Raw genomic sequence first — 13,376 nt, 5'->3', positions numbered from 1 at the left:
AGGTGGACCCCTATAGTACTCTGTGTGGATATCACTAGGTGGACCCCTATAGTACTCTGTGTGGATACACCACTAGGTGGACCCCTATAGAACTCTGTGTGGATATCACTAGGTGGACCCCTATAGTACTCTGTGTGGATACACCAATAGGTGGACCCCTATAGAACTCTGTGTGGATACCACTAGGTGGACCACTGTAGAACTCTGTGTGGATATCACTAGGTGGACCCCTATAGTACTCTGTGTGGATACACCACTAGGTGGACCCCTATAGTACTCTGTGTGGATACACCACTAGGTGGACCCCTATAGAACTATGTGTGGATACACCACTAGGTGGACCCCTATAGTACTCTGTGTGGATACACCACTAGGTGGACCCCTATAGTACTCTGTGTGGATACACCACTAGGTGGACCCCTATAGTACTCTGTGTGGATACACCACTAGGTGGACCCCTATAGTACTCTGTGTGGATACACCACTAGGTGGACCCCTATAGTTCTCTGTGTGGATACACCACTAGGTGGACCCCTATAGTACTCTGTGTGGATACACCACTAGGTGGACCCCTATAGTTCTCTGTGTGGATACACCACTAGGTGGACCCCTATAGTTCTCTGTGTGGATACACCACTAGGTGGACCCCTATAGTTCTCTGTGTGGATACACCACTAGGTGGACCCCTATAGTTCTCTGTGTGGATACACCACTAGGTGGACCCCTATAGTACTCTGTGTGGATACACCACTAGGTGGACCCCTATAGAACTCTGTGTGGATACCACTAGGTGGACCCCTATAGAACTCTGTGTGGATACCACTAGGTGGACCCCTATAGAACTCTGTGTGGATACCACTAGGTGGACCCCTATAGAACTCTGTGGGGATACCACTAGGTGGACCCCTGTAGTACTCTGTGTGGATACACCACTAGGTGGACCCCTGTAGTACTCTGTGTGGATACACCACTAGGTGGACCCCTATAGAACTCTGTGTGGATACCACTAGGTGGACCCCTATAGAACTCTGTGGATACACCACTAGGTGGACCCCTATAGAACTATGTGGATACACCACTAGGTGGACCCCTATAGAACTCTGTGTGGATACCACTAGGTGGACCCCTATAGAACTCTGTGTGGATACCACTAGGTGGACCACTGTAGAACTCTGTGTGGATATCACTAGGTGGACCCCTATAGTACTCTGTGTGGATACACTACTAGGTGGACCCCTATAGTACTCTGTGTGGATACACCACTAGGTGGACCCCTATAGTACTCTGTGTGGATACACCACTAGGTGGACCCCTATAGTACTCTGTGTGGATACACCACTAGGTGGACCCCTATAGTACTCTGTGTGGATACACCACTAGGTGGACCCCTATAGTACTCTGTGTGGATACACCACTAGGTGGACCCCTATAGTTCTCTGTGTGGATACACCACTAGGTGGACCCCTATAGTACTCTGTGTGGATACACCACTAGGTGGACCCCTATAGTACTCTGTGTGGATACACCACTAGGTGGACCCCTATAGTACTCTGTGTGGATACACCACTAGGTGGACCCCTATAGTTCTCTGTGTGGATACACCACTAGGTGGACCCCTATAGTACTCTGTGTGGATACACCACTAGGTGGACCCCTATAGTACTCTGTGTGGATACACCACTAGCTGGACCCCTATAGTACTCTGTGTGGATACACCACTAGGTGGAGGCAGAGTGCCACTGTCACACCATGATTTATTACCACAACTTCAAGTTGTTGTTGAAATGGAATGGAATAGTCCCAAAGGTGTAACGATCAGTGGAAATCAAGTTCACCTCAAATACTTACAATGATGTGACCTTTACCCAAGTCTGGTATGAGGCTATGATTTCAGGGCCTTCAGAACATTCCATGTGATTTTCACAGAGAAAGGTAGAGCTCACCTGAAACAGGATACTTGTATCCTCATTAAAATGGGCATTGTGTTTTTCCCCTTTTGTGTCAAATGTTAAATCCCTACTGTAACTATGGCAACTAGGACCAGGCATAATGAATTACTGTGTTGTTGTGTCTCTACAGCTGAACAACATGATGGAGGACCAGGCATAATGAATTACTGTGTTGTTGTGTCTCTACAGCTGAACAACATGATGGAGGACCAGACATAATGAATTACTGTGTTGTTGTGTCTCTACAGCTGAACAACATGATGGAGGACCAGGCATAATGAATTACTGTGTTGTTGTGTCTTTACAGCTGAACAACATGATGGAGGACCAGACATAATGAATTACTGTGTTGTTGTGTCTCTACAGCTGAACAACTCTTTCCATGATGGTCTTGTCATCGAACCATCCCAGGAGGCCAAGGCCTCTTCTGCACACAACATGACGCACAATAGTGTCAAGTCAATAAAACCCTGCAATAAAACCCACTAAATATGATTCTAGTGAATCCCTTGTCCTTCCAGGTGTTACACTATTAACAGCGAGTCATAGGTGTTCTCTGAAACTGGTCCTGGAGAGAGTTACTGTGCTGTGCCTTCTGATGCATGCTAACATGCTCCCTTTGTCCTGATCTTGTCCACATTCTGATTGTGCCCACATTTTTAGACAGGTGTAGACGATTAAAAAAACACATTGTGATCTGATCTGCGTGACCACATGTAGGTAGCCAGGCACGCTTTATGTCTTGATATTAATAAAGTGTAACCACACATAATTTAAATCTTCATTATTCTGGCCTCGAAAATCATTGAGAGATCGCATACTATTTATGGTGCTTTCAAGACAACTGGGAACTCTATATAAAAAAAAATAGGTCAAATGATGACGTCAGTGGTCTTCAGGTAGTAAAATCAGAGTTCTAGAAAGGTGCCAGGGTATCCGACACGGAATTCTGAGTTGGACGACTGTTCAAAACGATTTTCACAGTCAGAGCTCGTTTTATTTTTTTGTCATGAACGCACTGAAGTCGGAAGACAGACATTTCTGAATTCCCAGTTGTCTTGAAAGTGGCATTAGTAGACTGTTATGGGTATTCGGACAGTAGGGGAGGGTTGGTTAGTCTGGTGACAGGCAGGCTCACCGCTGCTCTCTCCCTCCCCTCAGACTGACAATCAGATGCAGGCCATCAGGCCAGTCAAATAAAAATAAAACACATGATTATGCTCATTCAGCTGTGCCTCACAATACAACAAACAATTTATTACCCGTGTGATCATATACTTAAAATGTTGAAATGTAATTTCAAAATGTTCTGAGAAGAGCAACATTAACAGGGCAATTCAAGCATAGCCAATATGCAGTGATAATGTATTGAGCCAAAAGCCTACTGCATTGGGCTTAAAGCCTACTGCATTGGGCCTAAAGTCTACTGCATTGGGCCTAAAGTCTACTGCATTGGGCCTAAAGCCTACTGCATTGGGCCTAAAGCCTACTGTATTGGGTCTAAAGCCTACTGCATTGGGCCTAAAGCCTACTGTATTGGGCCTAAAACCTACTGTATTGGGCCTAAAGCCTACTGTATTGGGCCTAAAGTCTACTGTATTGGGCCTAAAGCCTACTGCATTGGGCCTAAAGCCTACTGTATTGGGCCTAAAGCCTACTGTATTGGGCCTAACATTTACATTTACATTTAAGTCATTTAGCAGACGCTCTTATCCAGAGCGACTTACAAATTGGTGAATTCACCTTCTGACATCCAGTGGAACAGCCACTTTACAATAGTGCATCTAAATCATTTAAGGGGGGGGGGGGGGTGAGAAGGATTACTTATCCTATCCTAGGTATTCCTTGAAGAGGTGGGGTTTCAGGTGTCTCCGGAAGGTGGTGATTGACTCCGCTGTCCTGGCGTCGTGAGGGAGTTTGTTCCACCATTGGGGGGCCAGAGCAGCGAACAGTTTTGACTGGGCTGAGCGGGAACTGTACTTCCTCAGTGGTAGGGAGGCGAGCAGGCCAGAGGTGGATGAACGCAGTGCCCTTGTTTGGGTGTAGGGCCTGATCAGAGCCTGGAGGTACTGCGGTGCCGTTCCCCTCACAGCTCCGTAGGCAAGCACCATGGTCTTGTAGCGGATGCGAGCTTCAACTGGAAGCCAGTGGAGAGAGCGGAGGAGCGGGGTGACGTGAGAGAACTTGGGAAGGTTGAACACCAGACGGGCTGCGGCGTTCTGGATGAGTTGTAGGGGTTTAATGGCACAGGCAGGGAGCCCAGCCAACAGCGAGTTGCAGTAATCCAGACAGGAGATGACAAGTGCCTGGATTAGGACCTGCGCATACTGCACAAACCTCGTTGCTACCAGAACTGTTTTGAATAGGTTAATGTTGCAGAAACTTGATTTTTTTTTGTCTTGTTTTTTTTTTTTTAAATCTGAGTGTTAGATCTCAGCTTGCATTTTGACTCAATGTGATCTTGATTCCAGAAAAGGTTGGTGACCCCTGATCTAAATGATCTGAGGGTTGTGATTCTCTTGATTCCTGTGTTTGTTTCAAATCAAAAAAAAAAGTATTTATGGTGAAGACAATAAGAAGAGGAAACACCCAGAAGAGTCAAAAGGTGATGTTCAACTATAGTAACCGTTTTCCTTCACTACTGCCAGTAATGTGGAGGCCAGGGTGGGACCCCACAGACTGTATCCTGAATCCTGAACAGATCAGCCAAGACAATAAGTGGTAGCTGAGTAGCTCAAGGTCTGCAAAGGTAGACTAGACAAAACACCCCCTCTCAGAGTCCACATGGGCCTGATGGGATGTGGTCAACGGGTTTGGGCTGATTACTTCAGATTTGTAATCAGATTAAATGACAAAGTAATTAGTAACTCAGTTATTAGTAAATTAGTAACGTAAACAGATTACTTGGACAGGTAGACTTGAATGTAAACCCACTCATTTCCACGGAAATGTAGCTGAGTAGCTGATGTCATCCCTGTGCTGGATGGGAAGTGAACAGGGTGGAGCTGTGTTGACTAATAAAAAACAGTCCCCTTGTCAAAAATATCCTGGTGAAATGTTTGATTCTCCGGTCCTCAGTATGTGGGGTGAGCCTATGAAGAGGTTTTACAATAACATGGCAGGCCTATTTTATTTTTTACCTTTATTTAACTAGGCAAGTCAGTTAAGAACCAACTCTTATTTTCAATGACAGCCTAGGAACAGTGGGTTAACTGCCTGTTCAGGGGCAGAACGACAGATTCGTACCTTGTCAGCTTGGGGATTTGAACATGAAACCTTTTGGTTACTGGTCCAATGCTCTAACCACTAGGCTACCCTGCCGCCCCCATATCACTGGCCTAGAAAGAAAAACAAGGATTTCATCAACTCTTGAAATGAACTACCGCTCTTTTATATTATAGGTCTATACAGAGACTATTGGATTACACATGACGTTGTGTGAGTGGTTGCCATGACACTACAGTCACCTGAGTGTATACTGCTCTCAGCAACAAGTGAGACTACTGGATTACACATGACGTTGTGTGAGTGGTTGCCATGACACTACAGTCACCTGAGTGTATACTGCTCTCAGCAACAAGTGAGATTACTGGATTACACATGACGTTGTGTGAGTGGTTGCCATGACACTACAGTCACCTGAGTGTATACTGCTCTCAGCAACAAGTGAGATTACTGGATTACACATGACGTTGTGTGAGTGGTTGCCATGACACTACAGTCACCTGAGTGTATACTGCTCTCAGCAACAAGTGAGACTACTGGATTACACTTGACGTTGTGTGAGTGGTTGCCATGACACTACAGTCACCTGAGTGTATACTGCTCTCAGCAACAAGTGAGACTACTGGATTACACATGACGTTGTGTGAGTGGTTGCCATGACACTACAGTCACCTGAGTGTATACTGCACTCAGTGGTTTGCCATGCAACAAGTGAGACTACTGGATTACACATGACGTTGTGTGAGTGGTTGCCATGACACTACAGTCACCTGAGTGTATACTGCTCTCAGCAACAAGTGAGACTACTGGATTACACATGACGTTGTGTGAGTGGTTGCCATGACACTACAGTCACCTGAGTGTATACTGCTCTCAGCAACAAGTGAGACTACTGGATTACACATGACGTTGTGTGAGTGGTTGCCATGACACTACAGTCACCTGAGTGTATACTGCTCTTAGCAACAAGTGAGACTACTGGATTACACATGACGTTGTGTGAGTGGTTGCCATGACACTACAGTCACCTGAGAGTATACTGCTCTCAGCAACAAGTGAGACTACTGGATTACACACGTGATAAATAAAGACGTGTTAATTATTAAATTGTGAAAAACAATCAAATTCCACCCATGAGGCCACTAGAGGGCGATTTGGTCATTCGACTGCAGGAAAGCGATACCTCAAGGCGTCTCCATTGTTTCAGAGTGGAACCGTGTGGAAGGTTTACTCTCTGCTTCCTGCCCACGTGAACCCCCAAGGTCGCAAGGACAGATTGAATAGGCATCAGAACAATGGGAAATGATACCTACTGTCAACTAAAGCTGTGAATTCCTCTGAGATGTGTCACAACACTGAGTCTGATGGAAAGTTCAGGACGTCTGTTCTTTCTGGCAGCAGCGCAGGAAAAGTCAGCTGGTAGCTGTTTTATTCTACACTGAACTAAAATATAAACGTAACATGTAAAGTGTTGGTTCCCATGTTTCAAGAGCTGAAATAAAATATCCCAGAATTTTTCCATAAACTCAAAAAAAGCTTATTTCTCTAAAATGTTGTGCACACATTTATTTTCAAATCCCTGTTGGTGAGAATTTGTCCTTTGCCAAGATAATCCATCCACCTGTCAGGTGTGGCATATCAAGAAGCTGATTAAACAGCATGATCATTACACAGGTGCTGGGGACAATAAAAGGCCTCTAAAATGAATCAGGTCTCTGCATATGAACACTTAGGGATATGATTGGATGATGAACTGTCTATTAAAATGCATATTGACAAACTTTGTAAACGGCTAAAAATCAAGCTGGGCTTCCTCTATAGAAACAGGACATGCTTGTCCTCTACAAATTGAAGACTAATTGTGCAAGCTACTTGTATGTCTGTTATAGATTATGGGGATATTATCTACATGCTACGGCATCAACACTTAAATCGCTGGATGCTACTTATCGTTGCGCACTTAGGTTTATTAGGGGTTTGTTACTGGTGCTGGCTACAGAACTCACCGCTGTGTTTTATATCAAAATGTGGTTTGGACTTCGCTGTCCGTGAGATGAGAACAACGTGCTCTCGTGTTAGTCTATAAAACACTTCTGAATAAACAACCTTCTTATTTATCATCATTCATCAACATTAGAATTATAATTCCTAACACCAGGTCTCAAGCATTGGATTACACTTGAGGCCCATGTGATTTCCACAGAGTTGGGTATGGCTGCCTTGTCCTGTTACTCTCCTTGCCTGTGGAAGAGCCTGCAGACTAAACTTCAACCTGAGACTCTTGGCTGCCATTTCCTGTTACTCTCCTTGCCTGTGGAAGAGCCTGCAGACTAAACTTCAACCTGAGACTCTTGGCTGCCATTTCCTGTTACTCTCCTTGCCTGTGGAATAGCCTGCAGACTAAACTTCAACCTGAGACTCTTGGCTGCCATTTCCTGTTACTCTCCTTGCCTGTGGAATAGCCTGCAGACTAAACTTCAACCTGAGACTCTTGGCTGCCATTTCCTGTTACTCTCCTTGCCTGTGGAATAGCCTGCAGACTAAACCTCAACCTGAGACTCTTGGCTGCCTTTTCCTGTTGCTCTCCTTGCCTGTGGAATAGCCTGCAGACTAAACCTCAACCTGAGACTCTTGTCCCCCTGTCGCCCATTTTAAATATTTATTGGAGCATTTTTATTTTTGTGTTGCTTGTAACTGTTCTTGTGCTGTAGAATAACCTGTGTGGAAATGTAATATGTTGTTGTATATATATATATATTTATTTTTTTGTATTATCTGTGATGTTTTGTTTGTCTTGTTTAGTTTTTTAATCATTGTACCTAAACTGTATGTATAAACATGTATACGCAGGGCCCAGCTGTAAAAGAGGTCTGTCTGTGTTCCTTGTTGAAATAAAGGAACAATAATCATAAAATGTGCAGTTTTGCCACACAACACAATGCCACAGAGTTTTGAGGGAGAGTACAATTGTCATGTTGACTTCAGGAATGTCCACCAGAGCTGTTGTTAATTACTCCACCAGAGCTGTTGTTAATTACTCCACCATAAGCTGTTGTTAATTACTCCACCAGAGCTGTTGTTAATTACTCCACCAGAGCTGTTGTTAATTACTCCACCAGAGCTGTTGTTAATTACTCCACCAGAGCTGTTGTTAATTACTCCACCAGAGCTGTTGTTAATTACTCCACCATAAGCTGTTGTTAATTACTCCACCATAAGCTGTTGTTAATTACTCCACCAGAGCTGTTGTTAATTACTCCACCAGAGCTGTTGTTAATTACTCCACCAGAGCTGTTGTTAATTACTCCACCAGAGCTGTTGTTAATTACTCCACCAGAGCTGTTGTTAATTACTCCACCATAAGCTGTTGTTAATTACTCCACCAGAGCTGTTGTTAATTACTCCACCAGGGCTGTTGTTAATTACTCCACCAGAGCTGTTGTTAATTACTCCACCAGAGCTGTTGTTAATTACTCCACCAGAGCTGTTGTTAATTACTCCACCATAAGCTGTTGTTAATTACTCCACCAGAGCTGTTGTTAATTACTCCACCAGAGCTGTTGTTAATTACTCCACCAGAGCTGTTGTTAATTACTCCACCAGAGCTGTTGTTAATTACTCCACCATAAGCTGTTGTTAATTACTCCACCAGAGCTGTTGTTAATTACTCCACCAGAGCTGTTGTTAATTACTCCACCATAAGCTGTTGTTAATTACTCCACCAGAGCTGTTGTTAATTACTCCACCAGAGCTGTTGTTAATTACTCCACCATAAGCTGTTGTTAATTACTCCACCAGAGCTGTTGTTAATTACTCCACCATAAGCTGTTGTTAATTACTCCACCAGAGCTGTTGTTAATTACTCCACCATAGCTGTTGTTAATTACTCCACCATAAGCTGTTGTTAATTACTCCACCAGAGCTATTGTTAATTACTCCACCAGAGCTGTTGTTAATTACTCCACCAGAGCTGTTGTTAATTACTCCACCAGAGCTGTTGTTAATTACTCCACCAGAGCTGTTGTTAATTACTCCACCATAAGCTGTTGTTAATTACTCCACCAGAGCTGTTGTTAATTACTCCACCAGAGCTGTTGTTAATTACTCCACCATAAGCTGTTGTTAATTACTCCACCAGAGCTGTTGTTAATTACTCCACCATAAGCTGTTGTTAATTACTCCACCAGAGCTGTTGTTAATTACTCCACCATAGCTGTTGTTAATTACTCCACCATAAGCTGTTGTTAATTACTCCACCAGAGCTATTGTTAATTACTCCACCAGAGCTGTTGTTAATTACTCCACCAGAGCTGTTGTTAATTACTCCACCAGAGCTGTTGTTAATTACTCCACCAGAGCTGTTGTTAATTACTCCACCAGAGCTGTTGTTAATTACTCCACCATAAGCTGTTGTTAATTACTCCACCAGAGCTGTTGTTAATTACTCCACCAGAGCTGTTGTTAATTACTCCACCATAAGCTGTTGTTAATTACTCCACCAGAGCTGTTGTTAATTACTCCACCATAAGCTGTTGTTAATTACTCCACCAGAGCTGTTGTTAATTACTCCACCATAGCTGTTGTTAATTACTCCACCATAAGCTGTTGTTAATTACTCCACCAGAGCTATTGTTAATTACTCCACCAGAGCTGTTGTTAATTACTCCACCAGAGCTGTTGTTAATTACTCCACCATAAGCTGCCTCCAACATAGTTTTAGAGAATTTGGCAGTGCGTCCAACCAGCCTCACAACCGCAGACCACGTGAATGGCATCGTGTGGGCGAGTGGTTTGCTGATGTCAACGTTGTGAATAGAGGTCCCCATGGTGGTGGGGTTATGGTATGGGCAGACATAAGCTACGGATAACGAACACGATTGCATTTTATCGATGGCACGTTGAATGCACAGAGATACCGTGACCACATCCTGAGGCCCATTGTCGTGCCAGTCAGCCTCCGCCATCACCTCGTGTTTCAGCATGATAATGCACGGCCTCATGTCGCAAGGATCTGTACACAATTCCTGGAAGGGTAAACTGTCCCAGTTGTTCCATTGCCTGCTTACTCACCAGGGTGACATACCCATTGAGCATGTTTGGGATGTTCGGGACAGGCTTGTAGGACAGGATGTTCCAGTTCCAACCAATAACCAACATATTCTCACAACCATCGAAGAGGAGTGGGACAACATTTCACAGGCCACAATCAACAGCCTGATCAACTCTATTCAAATGAGATGTGTTGTGCTGCATGAGGCCAATGGTCTCACCAGATACTGACTGGTTTTCTGATCCACGCCCCGACCTTTTGTTCTGTGACCAACAGATGAGATGTGTTGTGCTGCATGAGGCCAATGGTCTCACCAGATACTGACTGGTTTTCTGATCCACGCCCCGACCTTTTGTTCTGTGACCAACAGATGCAATGTGTTGTGCTGCATGAGGCCAATGGTCTCACCAGATACTGACTGGTTTTCTGATCCACGCCCCGACCTTTTGTTCTGTGACCAACAGATGAGATGTGTTGTGCTGCATGAGGCCAATGGTCTCACCAGATACTGACTGGTTTTCTGATCCACGCCCCGACCTTTTCTTCTGTGACCAACAGATGCAATGTGTTGTGCTGCATGAGGCCAATGGTCTCACCAGATACTGACTGGTTTTCTGATCCACGCCCCGACCTTTTGTTCTGTGACCAACAGATGAGATGTGTTGTGCTGCATGAGGCCAATGGTCTCACCAGATACTGACTGGTTTTCTGATCCACGCCCCGACCTTTTCTTCTGTGACCAACAGATGCGTATCTGTCTGTATTTCCAGTCATGTAAAATCCACAGATTAAGGCCTAATTTATTTATTTAAATTGACTGATTTCCTTATATGAACAGTAACTCAGTAAAATCTTTGAAATTGTTGCATTTTGCATCACTCGGTTAATATATTTTTTGGTATGGCTTATTGAGGCCTAATTATTGTAAACGGTAGCGGACTTGGGTATGGGTGACACGGGCAGCCACCCAGGGCGGCATCTTGCAGAAAATAAGGAATGGTGACATTTGCGCAAACGGTTTTCTATCGCTCATTTGCCTGTCAAGTCAATGATATCATGTCACCGTGTGGGACTGTGGGTCAATTAACCTTGTCGGAGTGGGAGCCCTGATTCTAGTTTGTGAGCTCGGCTGGCTACTGCCTGGGAAGGTCTCCCACTCAGAAGATGGGGAGGGGGCGGAGGTAGGTTGACCTCTGGTCTCTCCACTGGAAGCCAGAGGTAGAGGGAGCCAGGGAATCTATCAAATAGCGCACCTCTAACTTTGTACAGTACTAATGCAATTATTAAAATCAGTCACACTACGAAATGCTACCAAATAAACCACAATTCATTCATAATATTGTGAATGTATAGTTTCACAGACATATTGTTGCATTTTTTCCCTAGTTTGTGCGAAATCGTTAAGAATAATATAAAACCAGTCTGCACACCACCAAGGTGAATTGGTTTAGTCTTGACTCTTGGTTGACAGTGTTGGGGGATGGGTAATGTAGTCTTGACTCTTGATTAACAGTGTTGGGGGATGGGTAATGTAGTCTTGACTCTTGGTTGACAGTGTTGGGGGATGGGTAATGTTGTCTTGACACTTGGTTGACAGTGTTGGGGGATGGGTAATGTAGTCTTGACTCTTGGTTGACAGTGTTGGAGGATGGGTAATGTAGTCTTGACTCTTGATTAACAGTGTCGGGGGATGTGTAATGTAGTCTTGACTCTTGGTTAACAGTGTTGGGGGATGGGTAATGTAGTCTTGACACTTGGTTGACAGTGTTGGGGGATGGGTAATGTAGTCTTGACTCTTGGTTGACAGCGTTGGAGGATGGGTAATGTAGTCTTGACTCTTGGTTAACAGTGTTGGGGGATGTGTAATGTAGTCTTGACTCTTGGTTAACAGCGTTGGAGGATGGGTAATGTAGTCGTGACTCTTGGTTGACAGCGTTGGGGGATGGGTAATGTAGTCTTGACTCTTGGTTGACAGTGTTGGGGGATGGGTAATGTAGTCTTGACTATTGGTTGACAGTGTTGGGGGATGGGTAATGTAGTCTTGATTCATGGTTAACAGTGTTGGGGGATGGGTAATGTAGTCTTGACTCTTGGTTGACAGTGTTGGGGGATGGGTAATGTAGGCTTGACACTTGGTTGACAGTGTTGGAGGATGGGTAATGTAGTCTTGACTCTTGGTTGACAGTGTTGGGGGATGGGTAATGTAGTCTTGACTCTTGGTTGACAGTGTTGGAGGATGGGTAATGTATTGATGTTCGAGTGCCAATTCAACATAAATGGACAAGAAAAGTTCTAAGCCATCAGTTCAGGGAGAAGAGGAAAGAGGAGAAACGTGCTAAAGATAAAGGTATGCAGCTCCTATAAAAACATCTATAGTATGCTGATAGACACAGGTAGGCTCGTGGTTGGGCCAGTATCCGAAAAGTTGCTGAATCGAATCCCCGAGCAGACAAGGTAAAATATATCACTAGCCACTTTAAACAATGCTACCTAATATAATGTTTACATACCCTACATTATTCATCTCATATGTATATGTATATACTGTACTCTATATCATCTACTGCATCCTTATGTAATACATGTATCACTAGCCACTTTAACTATGCCACTTTGTTTACATACTCATCTCATATGTATATACTGTACTCGATACCATCTACTGTACCTTGCCTATGCTGCTCTGTACCGTCACTCATCCATATATCTTTATGTACATATTCTTTATCCCCTTACACTTGTGTATAAGACAGTAGTTTAGGAATTGTTAGTTCGATTACTTGTTGGTTATTACTGCATTGTCGGAACTAGAAGCACAAGCATTTCGCTACACTCGCATTAACATCTGCTAACCATGTGTATGTGACAAATAAAATTTGATTTGAGGTAGTAAATGAATAGTGTAATAATTTGTTTATATATATTTGTTTCTATTTGACTTTGTTACTTATTTTTTGTACATTTATGAGGCGTATTTTTGTATATATTTTTATATTTATATAGTTTTAAATGTTATGATTATTTATTTGTGTTGTTCCAAATGTCGGGGGGTTCGCCCAGGGAACCAAACAAGCTAGAACCGCAACTGATTGTACATTGCATCATCGAGGATAGGCTATGACAAATGTGATCTGACAATGTTAATATCATTA

Source organism: Oncorhynchus masou, unplaced genomic scaffold, assembly GCF_036934945.1.
Source record: "Oncorhynchus masou masou isolate Uvic2021 unplaced genomic scaffold, UVic_Omas_1.1 unplaced_scaffold_560, whole genome shotgun sequence".
Classification (NCBI taxonomy): Eukaryota; Metazoa; Chordata; class Actinopteri; order Salmoniformes; family Salmonidae; genus Oncorhynchus; species Oncorhynchus masou.
Note: the sequence above shows the minus strand (reverse complement) of the source record.